The 14,532-nt window shown below is 51.1% G+C and overlaps 1 long non-coding RNA gene across 1 annotated transcript in view; it reads right to left on the bottom strand.

The window, feature by feature from the left end:
* The window catches only part of LOC141569431 (uncharacterized), a 250,202-nt gene that overhangs the window by 132,396 nt on the left and 103,274 nt on the right, over positions 1-14,532 (bottom strand). The window contains exon 4 of the long non-coding RNA XR_012493043.1: positions 7,013-7,114. This is a non-coding gene — a long non-coding RNA (uncharacterized LOC141569431). The remainder of the gene's footprint in view (positions 1-7,012; positions 7,115-14,532) is intronic.

The following is a 14,532-nucleotide window of genomic DNA, read 5'->3' as shown; positions in this document are numbered from 1 at the left end:
AAGCTTTTCATGATATATTACAGTGGTGAGGAAAAAGAAAATTGCATAAGAAAACCTACAGTAAAATGTCTCTCATGTAAGACACGTACGTGTGTATTTATAGAAATGCAGAGGAAAAGCTCTGACGTCTGACACTATTTCTTGAAGGCAAGTTATTCAAATGAATGTGATTATTACACGGGCGCTCCCTCTGGGTACTGGTGTTAGAAAATTGCTCTTAGCCAATATTCCTATAATCACAGATATTTTGGGAACTGGCAGAGTCCAACCCCCTTACGCTACAGGTGAGTGAACCAAGGGGCCAGGTTGTTAAAGACCAAAGGCTGGAGAAGGCAGGCCTTTCCCACCGTGAAAAGGGAACACACCGAAAAGGCCCTGGGCTTTGCTTCGTTTAAAACATGCCTTTATTACGACGACCACACTTGCTCAGAGGCATTGCCACCTGCTTCCACCCCACCTCAGCCCAGGAAAGCAGCTCCCTGTGCTCAGCGGACGTGAGAGACGGTTTCACAAAGGGGAAAAGCTGCTTGGGAAATCAAGCATGGTCCTTCAAACAGTGGAGGGAGACACACCATCAGTTTAATTCCTATTCATTTGTGGTGCTTATTAGAGTGTCTGAAAATATAAGCTGAGTAATTGGAGCATTAGGATTGATTAATTGAAGTAGGCTTTTGGTGTAAATACACCTGGAGACATTTTTCAAGGTGGGATTCTCTGCTAAAGATTCGGAGAAATTCAGGCCCCTGAAACATGGGACTCAGGATGGTGTGGCCGTCTGAAAGCACGGCTTCCGATGTGCTTGATGCTCCTGCCATGAAAAGGTGGGGTCTGTGTCCCCTCCTCTTGAACCCGAGCGGGCTTGTGACTGCCTCAACTTATAAAGGATGGCAGAAGGGATGTTAGGTGACTTCCAAGGCCAGGTCATCAAAAGCCGGGAAGCGTCCACCTGGCAGTGTCCACTCTCTCTTGGAGCCATGAGCTGCCCTAAGAGTCGTCTGACCACCCCGGGGCTGCCATGTTGAAAGGAAGCCCAAGCCACCGGCAGAGACCACGCCAGGCGCTGCAGTGGACAGTCCCAGCCAAGCCAAATGACAAACCCATGAGTGACGAAGTCTCTGGAGGACTCCAGCTCCCACCCATTCGAGTCACTGCCAGCTCTCCAAACCTTCCCAGCTGAGGCCCCACGCAAAGCAGCCCTGTCTGGTATCCTGACCCACAGAATCTGTGAATGTCATAAAATAGCTTAAAGCCATGAAGTGTGGGGTGGTTTGTTACAGAAACAGACATGTCAAGAGGTAACTGGAGAAGGTGGATCCTGTGACAATCAAGCTGCCCAATTCCCACGGAATTCCCTACCAGAAGGGCTGCTCTAGAATGCATGTGACCCCCACTCCAAGGTGACTTCTCACGTCCCCAACTGAGCTACGTTGCTTGTCCCTTTACTCTGGGAACAGTCCCTTATTATTGTAGGTTCCTACCGACCTCTCTGTTCCACCTCCAAACTAGGAGCCCCCGGCCACAGGGCCCTGCTCTGCACCTCTCCAGCCCCCTAGCCCAGTACCAGGCCGGGAGCCCATGAGCAGCTCAAGGCCTGTTTGTTGGGTGGAGGCCTCCACACAGCAAAGCCTCCCTTCCTTGGGTGCTCATCAGAAAATAACTGCAGACATTGCCATCTCTTTTCCTTACCAGGCCCAGAGAGGAGGAGTGACAGCCCGAGGAGACACAGCTCGTTGATGAACGGGGACCACAGCCTCCTGCCACCATGTAGCTCCCTGCCATCGGGCCACAGCAGGGCCAAGTGGGAGGCAGGGCGCAGGGCGGCCAGACGGCTCTGCTCTACATTCCAGACCAGCCACGCCTGTGGGTGTGTAGTGAGGGTTTCACCAGAAGGAACGAAGGGGGTTTGACATTTCATATCCCACTGCCCCACCCTCCATGGAGAGTAAACGAGCTCTTTAGGGTTTCCAAGGTGTGAGTCCTTACTGCCAGGTTCCAACTCTCTGTCATAGGAGACAGCAGTACAGTGTGTGTGTGTGTGTGTGTGTGTGTGTGTGTGTGTGTGTGTGGTGGCCTTTTGTAAATGTCAGTTTGGAGATATGGTAAGAGAACTATAGGGAAAGGGAAGAGAGAAAGGGAACCAGAACTCTGGGGACTGGCCCTCAAGAGGCCAGCAGATTAGGGCAGTGGCTCTGCACTGGGCTACTCTGTCCCCAAAGGACCTTTGATCACATCTTGTTGTCATACCTGGGGGTTGTACTGGCAGCTGGTGGGTAGAGGCCAGCGACGCCATCAAACATCCAACTAAGCACAGGACGTTGCCCCCACAACACAGAACTATCCAATAAAAACTGTCCAGAGTGCCAAGGCGGAGAACCCCCAGTGAGAGCAAGGATGGCTGTGAGGGGCCGCCTGCAAGTTACCGAGGACCCCCCCCCCCCCCCCACTGCTAAGGCCCAGGGATGGCTCAGAGGGGAGCTGCCCGAGCTTGCGATGGGTCTCCTCTCTGCCTGCGCTTGCCCGCTAGCTGGTGGTCCCCAAACAAGGATGCGTGCCAGCAGTGACCCCAGGGCACAAGCAAGCTCCAGGAGACAGGAAGGGGGACAGACCAGGATGCACCTGTGCATTGTGAACTGAGGACACAGAAAACAAACGTGTCCCAGCAGAGGTGTCTCTGGGCGAGGTCTGGGCGAGAGGCGGGCAGGAGACAGTATAACTAAGCGGGACCAAGCTGAGGTTTCTAAAAGCACGAAAGCAGAAGCGACTCTGACCACCCGCTAATGACGGCGATTATTTGGCTGCCTATGAGACGGCTTAAGAAATGATTTGTGAATTTAAATTTTAATTAAGGCAGGAGCCCTTGGGGGCCTCTGGAGTTCAAGCGTGAAGAACGAAAATCCACTGCTGGAAACAGAGGGCTCAGACGGCCCCACGCCTGGAGAAAGGGTACGGCCTACGTAGCCGGTGGCCACGCAGCCTGCAACGGCTCCCCAGTGTGAGGTCACCAGGGGATGCCAGGGGTCAGGGCTGCACAATGCAATGGAACCGTGCACTGCGGCATTCTGGAAAGTTCTTTGGATAAAGTAATAAAAAATAAGGAAAGCATCCAAGTTTTCTCCGTTTTGGGGGTTCTAACCTTTAAAAGATGTGCTACACTGCCCACTCCACTAACCCGGGACCCAGCATCAGAATTCCCTGGATCTAGCCTCCTCCCCATCCCTGATACCCCAAGTGACCTTGAACTCTGTTAATCATACTGAGTCTTGGTTTCTCCATGTGGGACAATATGGCCCCTGGTTTCCTCACAGGGCAGTCGCAAGCCTCCAACCCCAGGGACATGAAAGCACTTTGAAGCAGGGACTCTGGCAGGCCCAGCCCGCTCCCCTGGGTCCCCGAAGGTCTAGCAGAAGCACCCTTTTACCTTTCAAGGAAGCTACAGCAAAGAAACACACCTGAGATAAAGACACAGCCCTGCCCCCACCAAAAGTAGACAACATTCTCTCTCAGGTTTAACTCCCCTGGGTCCTAGAGACATGGGTTCAAGTCCTACGTCTACCACAGACTGTGTGTGTGTGGGGGGGGGTGTATGCATGCACGCGTGCTCTAATTAACACATAACATCACATTTACCATCTTCTCCAAGTCTAAGTGGACATTTCAATAATATTAAGTGTATTCACACCGTTGTGCAACAGCTTTCTAGAACTTTCTCATCTTGCAAAACTGAAACCTGGGCGCATCTGAATCTCAACTCAGCCTTTCTGGTAAACTCTGAGATTTTAACTCGCTATGAGCTTTGTTTGGTTTACTCGGCGGAAGCATAAGGATTTTTTACAATGACTTTTCAGGGCTGTTGTACCTCATATAATGTATCTGCCCGCCACGTAATAGGAGCTCAGTAAACAACTTTTATTTCTGGGCTGCGATCCTTTTCTAAGGAACGCGGCCTCCCTGAGGGTGGTAGTTGAACCTGAAGGCAGCCCGAAGCAGGAGGAAGAGGGAGAGGTGGGAGAAAAGGGGAGAAGACCAGGATTTGTATCCACAAATACTCCTTCCTTGCCCAGAAACAAGCCATTTATCAAAGGACCAGAGTCTCGTTTACTGTCAAAACACAAGCGCTAATTATACTTGAAGAACAATGGACTACAAGAGCAAAAAAGACAGGGCCTGTTCAATTAATGGGAAGAGAAGGGGGGTCTCGAGCGTACAGTACTTTGGACATCAGATTGGAATGGTTTAATTAGCCGTTGCCACGGACCCTGGCTCGCCTGTCGTTCTAGAAGCCATTAGTCATCTATAGCTTTGAAGCACACCGTTTTGATTCTCCCATTCACCACGTGCATTCTGAGCCCTTGTTCCGCGTCAAGCACACAGGTGAGGCAGCGCGGTCTCGCAAAAGATGGACAGCATGGCTCACCAATGGGCGTCTCCAGCTTATTCTGTCTAAGACAGAGTTTGGTTTTATCCAACCCCCAAGCTCCGCCCCCATGTTCCACATTTCAGGAAAAGGCCCCTCCGCCTGTCCACCTGTCCAGGACAAAAGCCATGGGGTCATCCCTGACTGCACTCTTTCTGCTAGACCCCAGGTCCTGCTGGTTCTATGGCCAAAACAGCTCATGCCTCCAACCACCGCCTGCAGGCACACGGCTGTCACCCGGGTCCAAGCCACCAGCTCTTGCCTGGGTTATTCCAAGAGCCTTTCTTAAGATAAAAAGCACGCTTTCTGTGTCTGAGCCTGCTTCCCGCTGCAGTCCACACAAGGCCCAGTGATCTTTTACACTGGTGGGTCACGCCACGCCATTGCTCTGCCTAAAGCCCTTCACCGTCTGTTTTCCCATCGCTCTCAGGTTGATCTCCAGAAGCCCTGACATGGCCTCCTGCTCTGCACGCGCTCTGTCCCACCCACTCCCATAACGCATCCCAGACCACACTCCTGGTCCCAGCAAAGCTCTGGGCCCACCAGGCCCCTTCCTGCCTCCAGGACCTCGCCTCACTGTCCCCTGTGCACTGGCTCTTCCTCTGTCTGCTCACGAGCCTAGTTCCTTCTCATCGCTCCAGCCTCAGCTGAAATGTTACTTCCTCAAGCAGGTCTTTCCTGGCTCCACTGCCCAAGGGACGCCTCCCAGTTCCTCTCTAGCTCCTCACCTGCCTACCTCGTGCACAGCCCTCCCTCCACTGACGGCCGCCGGGCCTGTTCCCGCTAGCCAACAGGCGTCCCGATGGAAGGCGCCCTGTCACAGCTGGACACCCAGTGCCCGGCACACAATCACCTCTCAACAACCACTGGGTGGCGAGGGAACGACGGTGACGGTGTACAAGGCAGTGAGGGCACGAGCTCAGGAGAGACGCAAAGAATTCTCTGGGGGACACGGAGCTCCCAGTGAAGATGTGTTGTGAGCGAGACTCGAAACATCGAAGACGAGTTTGTGGATTAACAAGGGTAGAAAATAGAAAAGCAGGAGCAGGGTGAGGGGTAGAGGACTGATTGATTGGAGGGGAAAATGTACCACAGCCACAAAGAACTACTGAGCACATGCAAAGGCACAGAGTCCCTGCGAGACCGTGAAACTCCCAGCTAATTCCAGGCGCGGTCATCACCTCATGGATAGGGTGATGGAGGAAAGACGGCCAGGACCACCCCGAATCACAGTCAAAATAAAACGAGAGCCAACTGTCCACACTCCGGGAGTGGGAGATCCCTCCTTAAACCCTAACTGAGTCCTGGGCCTGCTTGATGGGGCTGAAGGACCACTATTCACCCGCCCGTGGTGCTGGGAGGTGAGGAGGTCGTTATGCCGCTGAGCCGTATGGGAGAACTGGATCTCCCCTCATCCCTCTCGGAACAGAAACTCAGTGACCTAGGCTCCGTTTCCCTGGGTGCTGCCATCAGTCCAGCCTTAGCCCCACACCGCAAAGCCCAGTGAGGAGGTGGGCATGTCTGAGTCCTGCCTCCTTGTTTTGAGCTGCAAGTTGGCTGGTCAGTCTTAGCTAAGTAAACATCGAACGCAGGGCTGGGAAGTAGCAAGAAATGAGTCAACGCAGGTGACATGAACAGGTGCGGCATTTATCCTGGTATGTGTGGGAAGACATTCGGCAAGGGGATAGCTTGGACATGACATAGGCTGGGTCGCTCTGGCCACAGTGCCCAGCTCGGATTGGAAGAAAATGTCCCCAGGCAGAAGGCCTGAGAAATTAGGCAAGAGAAGCAAGGCTGGGCTCTTGAGGCGAGTCCCGAAAGTAGAAGTGACAAGGATTTGGGTGATCCCTGCCTGTGACAAGTAGAGATGAGAGAGGAACCCGGGGTAACATGCAGATAGCAAGCTGATATCAGTGGGTGAATTTCGCCGTTAATCAAAATAGGTGACATCATTGAAATAAGTAGGTTCAGGAAGCTTCAGAGCCTTTCTGTTCTCACATTTCTTCTTGGACTCCCTCACTGAAGGACTGGCACACCTTCGGGGGGTGGACCGCATGCTTTGCCCACAGGATTTGCACCTGCTCTCTACCTGCTCCCACGAGGCAGAGTATAATCAACACCCTACTGTCACCAGGCTTGGCAGCCAGGGGACCTGCTGTAACCCACAGAATGTGAGCAGATGTGACACACCATCCAAGCGGAAGCTATAAACAGGTGGATATTCCTTGAGAAGACATCCCCCACCCCTGCTGAGGAGAACCACAGGTGACCAGCAGCTCTGATGTAACATATGCCAGAAACTTACATCTGTGGGATATGGGAGGGTTGGGAGGCGGTTGTTGCTGCAGGAAAAACTGACTATGACATTTCCAAGGTCTCAGTGTGACTTCCCTTCGCTGGCTCCTAATTTGCTCACTGGTGAGGTGGCACTAGGTGACTCTAAACTGCTTCCTAGTTCAAAATCATTTTGTGTTGTGTGGTATTTTTTTAAGACTGTGTCACTGCTCTAGAGTGTAGCATTCTTCAGGAGATCAAACATTTTTTTTTTTTTTTTTGCCCTTTCCAACAATATAGCTTAATTAGGCAAGTTCAACATACCAAGGTCCGGACTGGCAGCTGATGGTGCCAAACTAGCACAGGACCAGAGTGAGAGGCCTGGAATGCATACGCTGCTGCAGCATAACTTCTATTCTGAAGACCCTGCGATTAAAAAAAATAAAAAAAATAAAAATGAAAAAAACCTATAGAGCACAAAGCTGCCGCCTTCAGCTGCTTCGGTTATTTATACAAGCATTTCCCGATTCAAATTGCATACTCAAATCAAATTTCCCTGGTTTATGCCTTCTTCAGCAATTACTTAAAGGCAGTTTACCTCTCTCTGGAGGAACATAGCAGAAAGGCCTATAGACAAAATCTCGTTGACTCAGGGAGAGATAAAGGAACTCCCGGCCTGGCGCTGCACAAGCCACTTTGTCCCCGGGAAGGAGCGCTGATGGGGCTGTTTGGCTGGTTTTCAGCCTCGAGGATGGGAAAGCATTTTTCTAAGGAAGAGGGTGAAGCCCCGGAAATTGAAGGAGGAGGCTAAGCCTTGGGGGTGGGGAGGGAGGGACCACCTTCTCTTCAGGGACTTGCTTTTGTGGGGGGTGAGCTGGCTGACGCCTAAGGCTGCTCCCACTCCAAAGGGAAAGACAAAAGTTAAAGAGGGAGAAAAGCAGGCTGTGATCACTTCTGCATCAGACAGTTTCTGGGTCCTTGAAAATCCACCCTGAGCAGGTTGAGCCCTACGGTCAATCTATGCACTGGGCGAATTTTACCTTCATTGTGCTGTCAACTTGCCCTTAATTCACTTTTCATCGTTTGGAAGAATTCCCTCACCCTCCACCAAACAAGCATCATTTGTTCATTCCTTTCCTCCAGGGTGGGTTCTCATTGGTTGGGCTCGGATCACATGTTCACCCCTAAACCAATCACTATGGCCCAGACAATGCAGTGTTCTGATTGGGCAGGTCTGTGTCACATCCCATTAATTTATTTCCCTACTTACTAATTCTGTTCCATGTCCTTCTTCATTCACTTGTTCAGCCAGGTGGCTCATACTTTGATTTGCCTGCCTGACATCTATTGCCTGTTCTTTCAGTAACAACCTCTGGATTTACTTAGGGGGCGAGTTCCCACTGTTCCCATTACGTATTGCAGGGGTGAAGGTGCGCTCTACTCAGTTTCCTCCACTCTAGGGTTAGACACATGACACAGACCTGACCAATCAGAGCACGGCATTGTCCAGGCCCCGTAGCAACTGGTTTGAGGGCAGACATGTGGCCCAAGCCCAACCAATGAGAATCTTTCCTAGAACTTTAGCTGGAATTACCAGGGGGAAGGAAGGGAAATTCTGTTAACTTACTGTGAACAAATCAATCAAGACAGGAAGCATTAACATAGACAAAATGACTCTAGTTACAAGAAAATACAGTGAAAAGAAGAGTCAGGGCTGTGATGTTATTTTAGAATCTACCACTTACTAACCTGGAAAACCTTGGACAATGAATATGTGTCCTCATCTGAAAAATGAGGATGAAAATGACTAGGCTTGTGTGTAACAGGCTACGACTACGCCACACCCCCTCTCCCATCCAAGCTTCTGGAAGTAAAGAACTTTGAGATGGTGGAGTCGTGAAGTCAGAAACGTGAGGTTTGTGTTACTGCAGCACAGCAGCGCCTGGCCTGACTTCTATAATAATCATCGCTTCAGTTATTCACAGGTACCGGGGACGTCCGTGCTATGAAGTCATTTTGCCAAGATGTGAGTTTGAATGGCGCGCTCAGAGGCGGGCATGTGGTGATGGTGACAGCAGATGCTTCTTCTGCTGCCCAGCATCTAGGTCTGGGACACGTCAGTGGTTTGTGGGGACGAGACTATCCGAGACTGAGACTGTTCCTATCGTCCCCCATAAGAATGGGGGGAGGGTTTATAAAAGCATCTCAGTGGGTCACCAGGAAAAGATAAGGACCAAGAATCCAACCACAGGAAGAGACAAATCCAACAAACCGCCCATGTTACGTGGCGCACTGAAAAGGAGGCAGGCAGAGGTAAGTCATAGTGAGAATCCACAAGGGAGCTGTGGACGTATCCTAGAAACCCTTGGTGTCTGACAGACACCGTCCCAGAAAAACCGTCGTCTTAAAACTCCGCGCGGTTCCTCTACTTAGATTCCTGTTTGACCGGCGCTCAAGGAGAAACATTACGTCTGAAACGAGGCAGACAAAGAAACACATAGTTGCACAGAATTGGCAAAAGTGACCGAGCCAACGAGAGCGGAGCTGCTGTCGTCCCAGACACGGCTCTGCTCGCGCGGCAATGAGAGCTGTGCTCGGGCCCCATCTCCAGCTTTCAGCAGCATCTGCTGCCTTTGTCTGAAGGATTGCGATTTTGTATTAGTAAAATGGATCAACAGCTTTCTGAGAGGTTCCATTAATAAAGGAAATGAAAAGGCGAAAGAAAAAACTCATGTGACTCCCTGGTTCCGATTTACCAGGCGTCCGTGAACAAACGGGGCTTTGGATGCTACGTGGAGGGGAAGGCTATGCTTTGAAATTACTCCTGCCCCCCGCCGCCCTGTGCTCCCAGAAGAGCTGTTTTGCTGGACAGTGTGTGGCTTGGCTAGGGTCTCTGGCAGAAGGACAGTCCTCGTTACTCTCTGGCTAGTGGAACTGGGTTTGGTTTGACCAGCAAGGACCCAAAACAATGTACGTAGCTCACAGTTCGCCAGCCTCACTGCTGCTGCGTGGTTATTTCATCACTGTCCATGATGTCACTGTTTTTGCTGCAGTGGAGTTGGCATGAGCCAACTCCACTCCCTCCACCACGTGTGGCTTATACAACATGACTGGGAAAACAGCTTGGAGAGCTTCACTGACGGATGTTACTGAGGCTGAATCACTAAATCTGCCCCTCAGCAGCTGTTTCATGGTGCAGCCTCTCCGGGGCGCCCCCGCCCCACTTTCTAATAGTAACGCAGGGTCTTCTGAGCATTGAGCACAAGGGAGAAAAATCCAGAGGTCTAACGATCCTTTTAGCAAAGCTCCCTGAGACCTGAGAAGTGATCCTGGCCTGTGTCTCAATGGCCAGAGCCCTGATGAGAGAAGAGAAACTGACGCTTGTCCCTGAGGCTCTGGACACAAGCAGAGCTGCTCTGGGGACCGGAAGAGCAAGTTCAATGCCAGGCTGTGCCCAGGGGCTGCAGCACATTTGTGAAGGCCCCGAGGTGCCCACTGCCCCCAGCAGAGCAATGGGGACTCCGACCTCAGCAGCAGCATAGAGGGGAGTCGGGGCCCTCAGATGGCCCGTAGGAGGGTACATTTCAAGAACCTGAGTTAGGAAGGGTGCTCATACACAAGAGTCATTGCCCAGGGGACGCCTGGAAATGGGGGGTGGGGGGGAAGCAAAAGCCTGGAGCACCCAGACACTTATCTTAAAGTGACCTTGTTTGTATCGACAAGCTGGTGAGCCCTGGAACGACAGGCTTACCTGAAGTATGCGGGGTTGCTCAAAGTGAATCATCACCGTCGCTTACAAAGACAACAGAGCTGTGGAAACAAGACACGGAAGAGAAAACGTGCCTCACCCTGTCACTCACTGTTCTGCCAGAGCCAGTCCTACGGAGACGCCGTGGGTTATCGTAACCCTGTATTTAAATTTTAATTATAACAAAACTTGTCTCCTATCCAGGAAGGATGTGTGAAAAAACAATGACAAACATTTGCCAACTCGGGGATGAAAAGTTATCTGCTCCAAGAATAGGCTCTTTGGCTGGGTCTTGGAAGGAGAAAGTGAGGAAGGTTCCAGGGCCTCCCACCAGGCAAAGCCAGGCAGATTCTGAATCACTGGACCTGCTCTGAGCACCTACCAGCAATTCCCAGCCAGGCTCCTGTGACTCCTGGGTTTTGTGGAGCAAATCCTGTGGCTGATAATGTCACCTGGGTCGCTGCTGGGGCCCCCTCCCCATGCCACCGCTGTCCTGGCGCAGGGAACAGTGTCTCCAGGACTGGGGACCGGGGCAGTACGTATCGCTTTGGCCACCCAAATGCAACGTACGAAGGTTTGACGTGAATGCAGCCAAATTCCTCAGGATGGGAAAATCTGCCAGATGCCAACTAGTAGGTGGGAAACGTAAGTTCTCACCACCCAAGGAGCATTAAACGAAGTCTGAGAGGCTGAACTTGGGAAGCCAGCCAAGGGGCACCGTCCCCGGCGGCGGAATGTGGAAATCAGTGAGGGGGAAGGAGAAGTGGGGGGCCCTGCACAGCTCAGCTGCAGCAGAGACAGCGCGGTTTGAAGGCGGTGATATATGGGTATCCTGGAGCCTGTGTGTGTCCTGCCTCTGTTTTAACTTCATGGAGAGACACTGCCAGAGAGGGAAGAGAGGCCAAGACTAAGCAGGAAAAAAAAAACTGTCCACAAGAAAACCTCAGAGGAATTAGGGAATTGTAAAGGGCAGCCTGGCTGATAAGAAAAGACGGCCCTGTTCAGAGGTGGCTGTGCTCTCTGTATGGACTGAGCTGCATTCATAGGGCATTTTCTTGCTGTCCAATTACCAGTACTTTGGGGTCGGACAACATCAAGGGGAACTGCTTGTGGAGCAGAGAGGAAATGGCCATCCCTGGAGATCAGCTTCAGAGTCTCTTTATATACGTGCTCTTAACAGCTGAGTCGACAGGTCCCCAGCAGCAGGAATCAGGGAACACTGAGGCTCTCGTTGCCCCACTGGCGGGGAGCGCTGCTAGCTACCTGGCCGTGTCCGCTGACTCGCTTTCCGGGAATCGCCCTCGGTGGAAGAGCCACCTCGCCCAAGGCCACGTCACCCCCAAACGGCAGCCACGTCCAATGATGGGTCAATGTCAGGGTGGAAAGACTTGGCCGCTTGCCTGCGGAGAACGACTCTGAGGGCTCATCCTGCCCCAAAGCGCTCACAGGACTCGCTGAGGCCGCTGCTCGGTGCGACTTCTCCTCTGCCCCGTCCTACTGCTAATCCTAAAGCTGCCCCCGAAATTCCTGCAGGCACAGCTCCATCGGAGAGCCTGTTTCCAAGGAACCAGACCTGATGCCTTCCAATCTGATCTTCTGTCTTAGGAAGGTTGATTTGGAAGGTGGATGGATGGATAGATATGTACATACATAAGTACATGCATACACACATACATACGATGGTGGAAGCAGAGGCACACAGAGAACGCAGGAACAGACAGCCACGAGGCAGCAGAAACACGAGGCAACAGAAGCTGTGTGAAGGAGGTTAGAGGAGAGAGCAGGGGAGCTGGGCGGGATAAGAGTGCATTATCCACTCCTGAGGGGTGACTACTGGCGCTTTCGTTTGTCCCTTTTAATTGTAGGAAGATACACTCCCATGAAGGTGAGCATCTCGCCCATTCCCAAGTGTACGTATAGTTAAGCTCCACCGGAGCTTTCGCTTCCTGACTTCTTCCTGAGGCACAACACCGGGAGGGGCTCTCTTTCTGAAAGACCCAGCCCCGCGCACGGAGGTCAGAAGGGAGCCAGGAGAGAAGCAGAACTGAGTGCAAATCCTTAGCCCGCACCTCTGTCCCCCTGGAACCTGGGGCTGGTTGTTAGGGCCGATGGGCCTCGCTGTCTCCATCTGTGTAATGGGGCAGGCTGAGCACAGTGACTAAGAAACACATGCAGACAGATGGGAGGCACACAGAGACGGGGTCCTGGGTGTGCTGCTCTGCCCTCTGCACCCCCAACCTCGAGCCTCCGTGGTCTCACCTGTACAGGGGGACCTTCATTTCCTTTCTACAAGGACCAGCAGACAGAACCCTTGCAGCATTCCCAACATTCTTAGTCACTGGAACCTACTCAGTGATTGAGCTCGTTAGCTCTGGTTAAAATACTCAGAGTGGAATTAGGACATTTGTGTGCATTTTTTAAAAGAGTTTCTTTAACTGGAAGGCATAAGGTCAAGACTTATAGGAAGAGATGCTGAATGTCACTAACCGTCAGAGAAATGCAAATAAAAACCACAAGGAAATACCACCTCACCCCAGTCAGAATGGCCATCATCAATAAATCAACAAACAACAAGTGCTGGCGCAGATGTAGAGAAAAGGGAACCCTTGTGCACTGTTGGTGGGACTGCAGATTGGTGCTGCCACTACGGGAAACAGTATGGAGGTTCCTCAAAAAATTAAAAATAGAACTAAGTACCTTATGACCCAGCAATTCCACTCCTAGGTATTTATCCAAAGAAATCCAAAACACTAATTCAAAAAAATATATGCAGCCCTATGTTTACTGCAGTGCTATTCACAACAGCCAAGATATGGAAACAACCAAAATGCCCATCAATAGACAAATGGATACAGAAATTGTGGTACATTTACACAATGGAGTATTACTCGGCCATAAAGAAGAATGAAATCTTACCATGTGCAACTTGGATGGACCTAGAGGGTATTATGCTAAGTGAAATAGGTCAGACTGAGAAAGACAGATACCATATGATGTCACTTATATGTGGAATTTAAAGAATAAAATAAACAAACAAAACAGAAATAGACTCACAGATGCAGAGAACAAACTGATGGTTGCCAGATGGGAGGGGGCTGGGGGTGAGAAAGGTGAAGGGATTACGAAGTACAAATAGTTAGTTACAAAATAGTCATGAGGATGTGAAGTACAGTACGGGGAATATAATCAATAATGTAAAAACTGTGTACGGTGTCAGATGGGTACTGGACTCATCAGGGAGATCACTTCTTAAATTATATAAATGCCTAATCACTACATTGTACACATGAAGATAATATAAAATACTGAATGTTAACTATAATTAAATATATATATATAGTCATAGGATACATAGTACAGGGCAGGGAATACAGTTAATGATATTATAATACCTACGTTTGGTGTCAGAGGGGTAGTAGACTTATTGGGGTGATCGCCTTGTGAGGGGTATAAATGTCTAATCTCTATGTTGTTTTGTGCCCCTGAAACTAATAAAATAAAAATACAGACTTAAATGCCTGGCAGCAGGGAGGGATCTCCCTGCCACTTTCAGAAAGAAAACAACAAAAACTCCACCGCCCGCCACGTGTTAAAAGCCACCGAGGTACAAACCAAGGTCTGTCCTCCCACTGTTCTCCACATCAGCTGCAGTGGCTGGAGGCCAAGTCCGGGGTTTAGATGGAAGCTTCTGATGGAGCTTCCGGGCAGGGCCTCCTCGTGGCCCCGGATCTGGGAGCAACAAACAAGGCTCGGAGGCAACGACCTTGCAGGGCCAGCGGCCTGGCCGAGTGGTGGTTGGGGGGAAGCAATGTGCCCTGCAGAGATGCAGATCTGAGGATCCGAGTTGGCACGTCTGCGCGTCCCTACTCAACAGCCACAACAGCAGGGACAGCTCTGCTTGTCCCTCGCACCTCACCCCAACCGCCTTCCTCCTCGTCTCTTCTTCACTCGCCCTTTGCAGCTGACTTCACAGACATGGAGAAACAGTCACTGGCACATCCCCCCTGTCACTGCATGTGATGGCACTTCACCAGCCCCTCAGCCTGCCCTGTATCTACCATTCTGTGTGATTCTTGGCCTCTCTGCCAGACTTTTT

Source organism: Rhinolophus sinicus, linkage group LG18, assembly GCF_036562045.2.
Source record: "Rhinolophus sinicus isolate RSC01 linkage group LG18, ASM3656204v1, whole genome shotgun sequence".
In the NCBI taxonomy this organism is placed as follows: Eukaryota; Metazoa; Chordata; class Mammalia; order Chiroptera; family Rhinolophidae; genus Rhinolophus; species Rhinolophus sinicus.
Note: the sequence above shows the minus strand (reverse complement) of the source record. Positions and strands in the feature narration are given on the sequence as shown.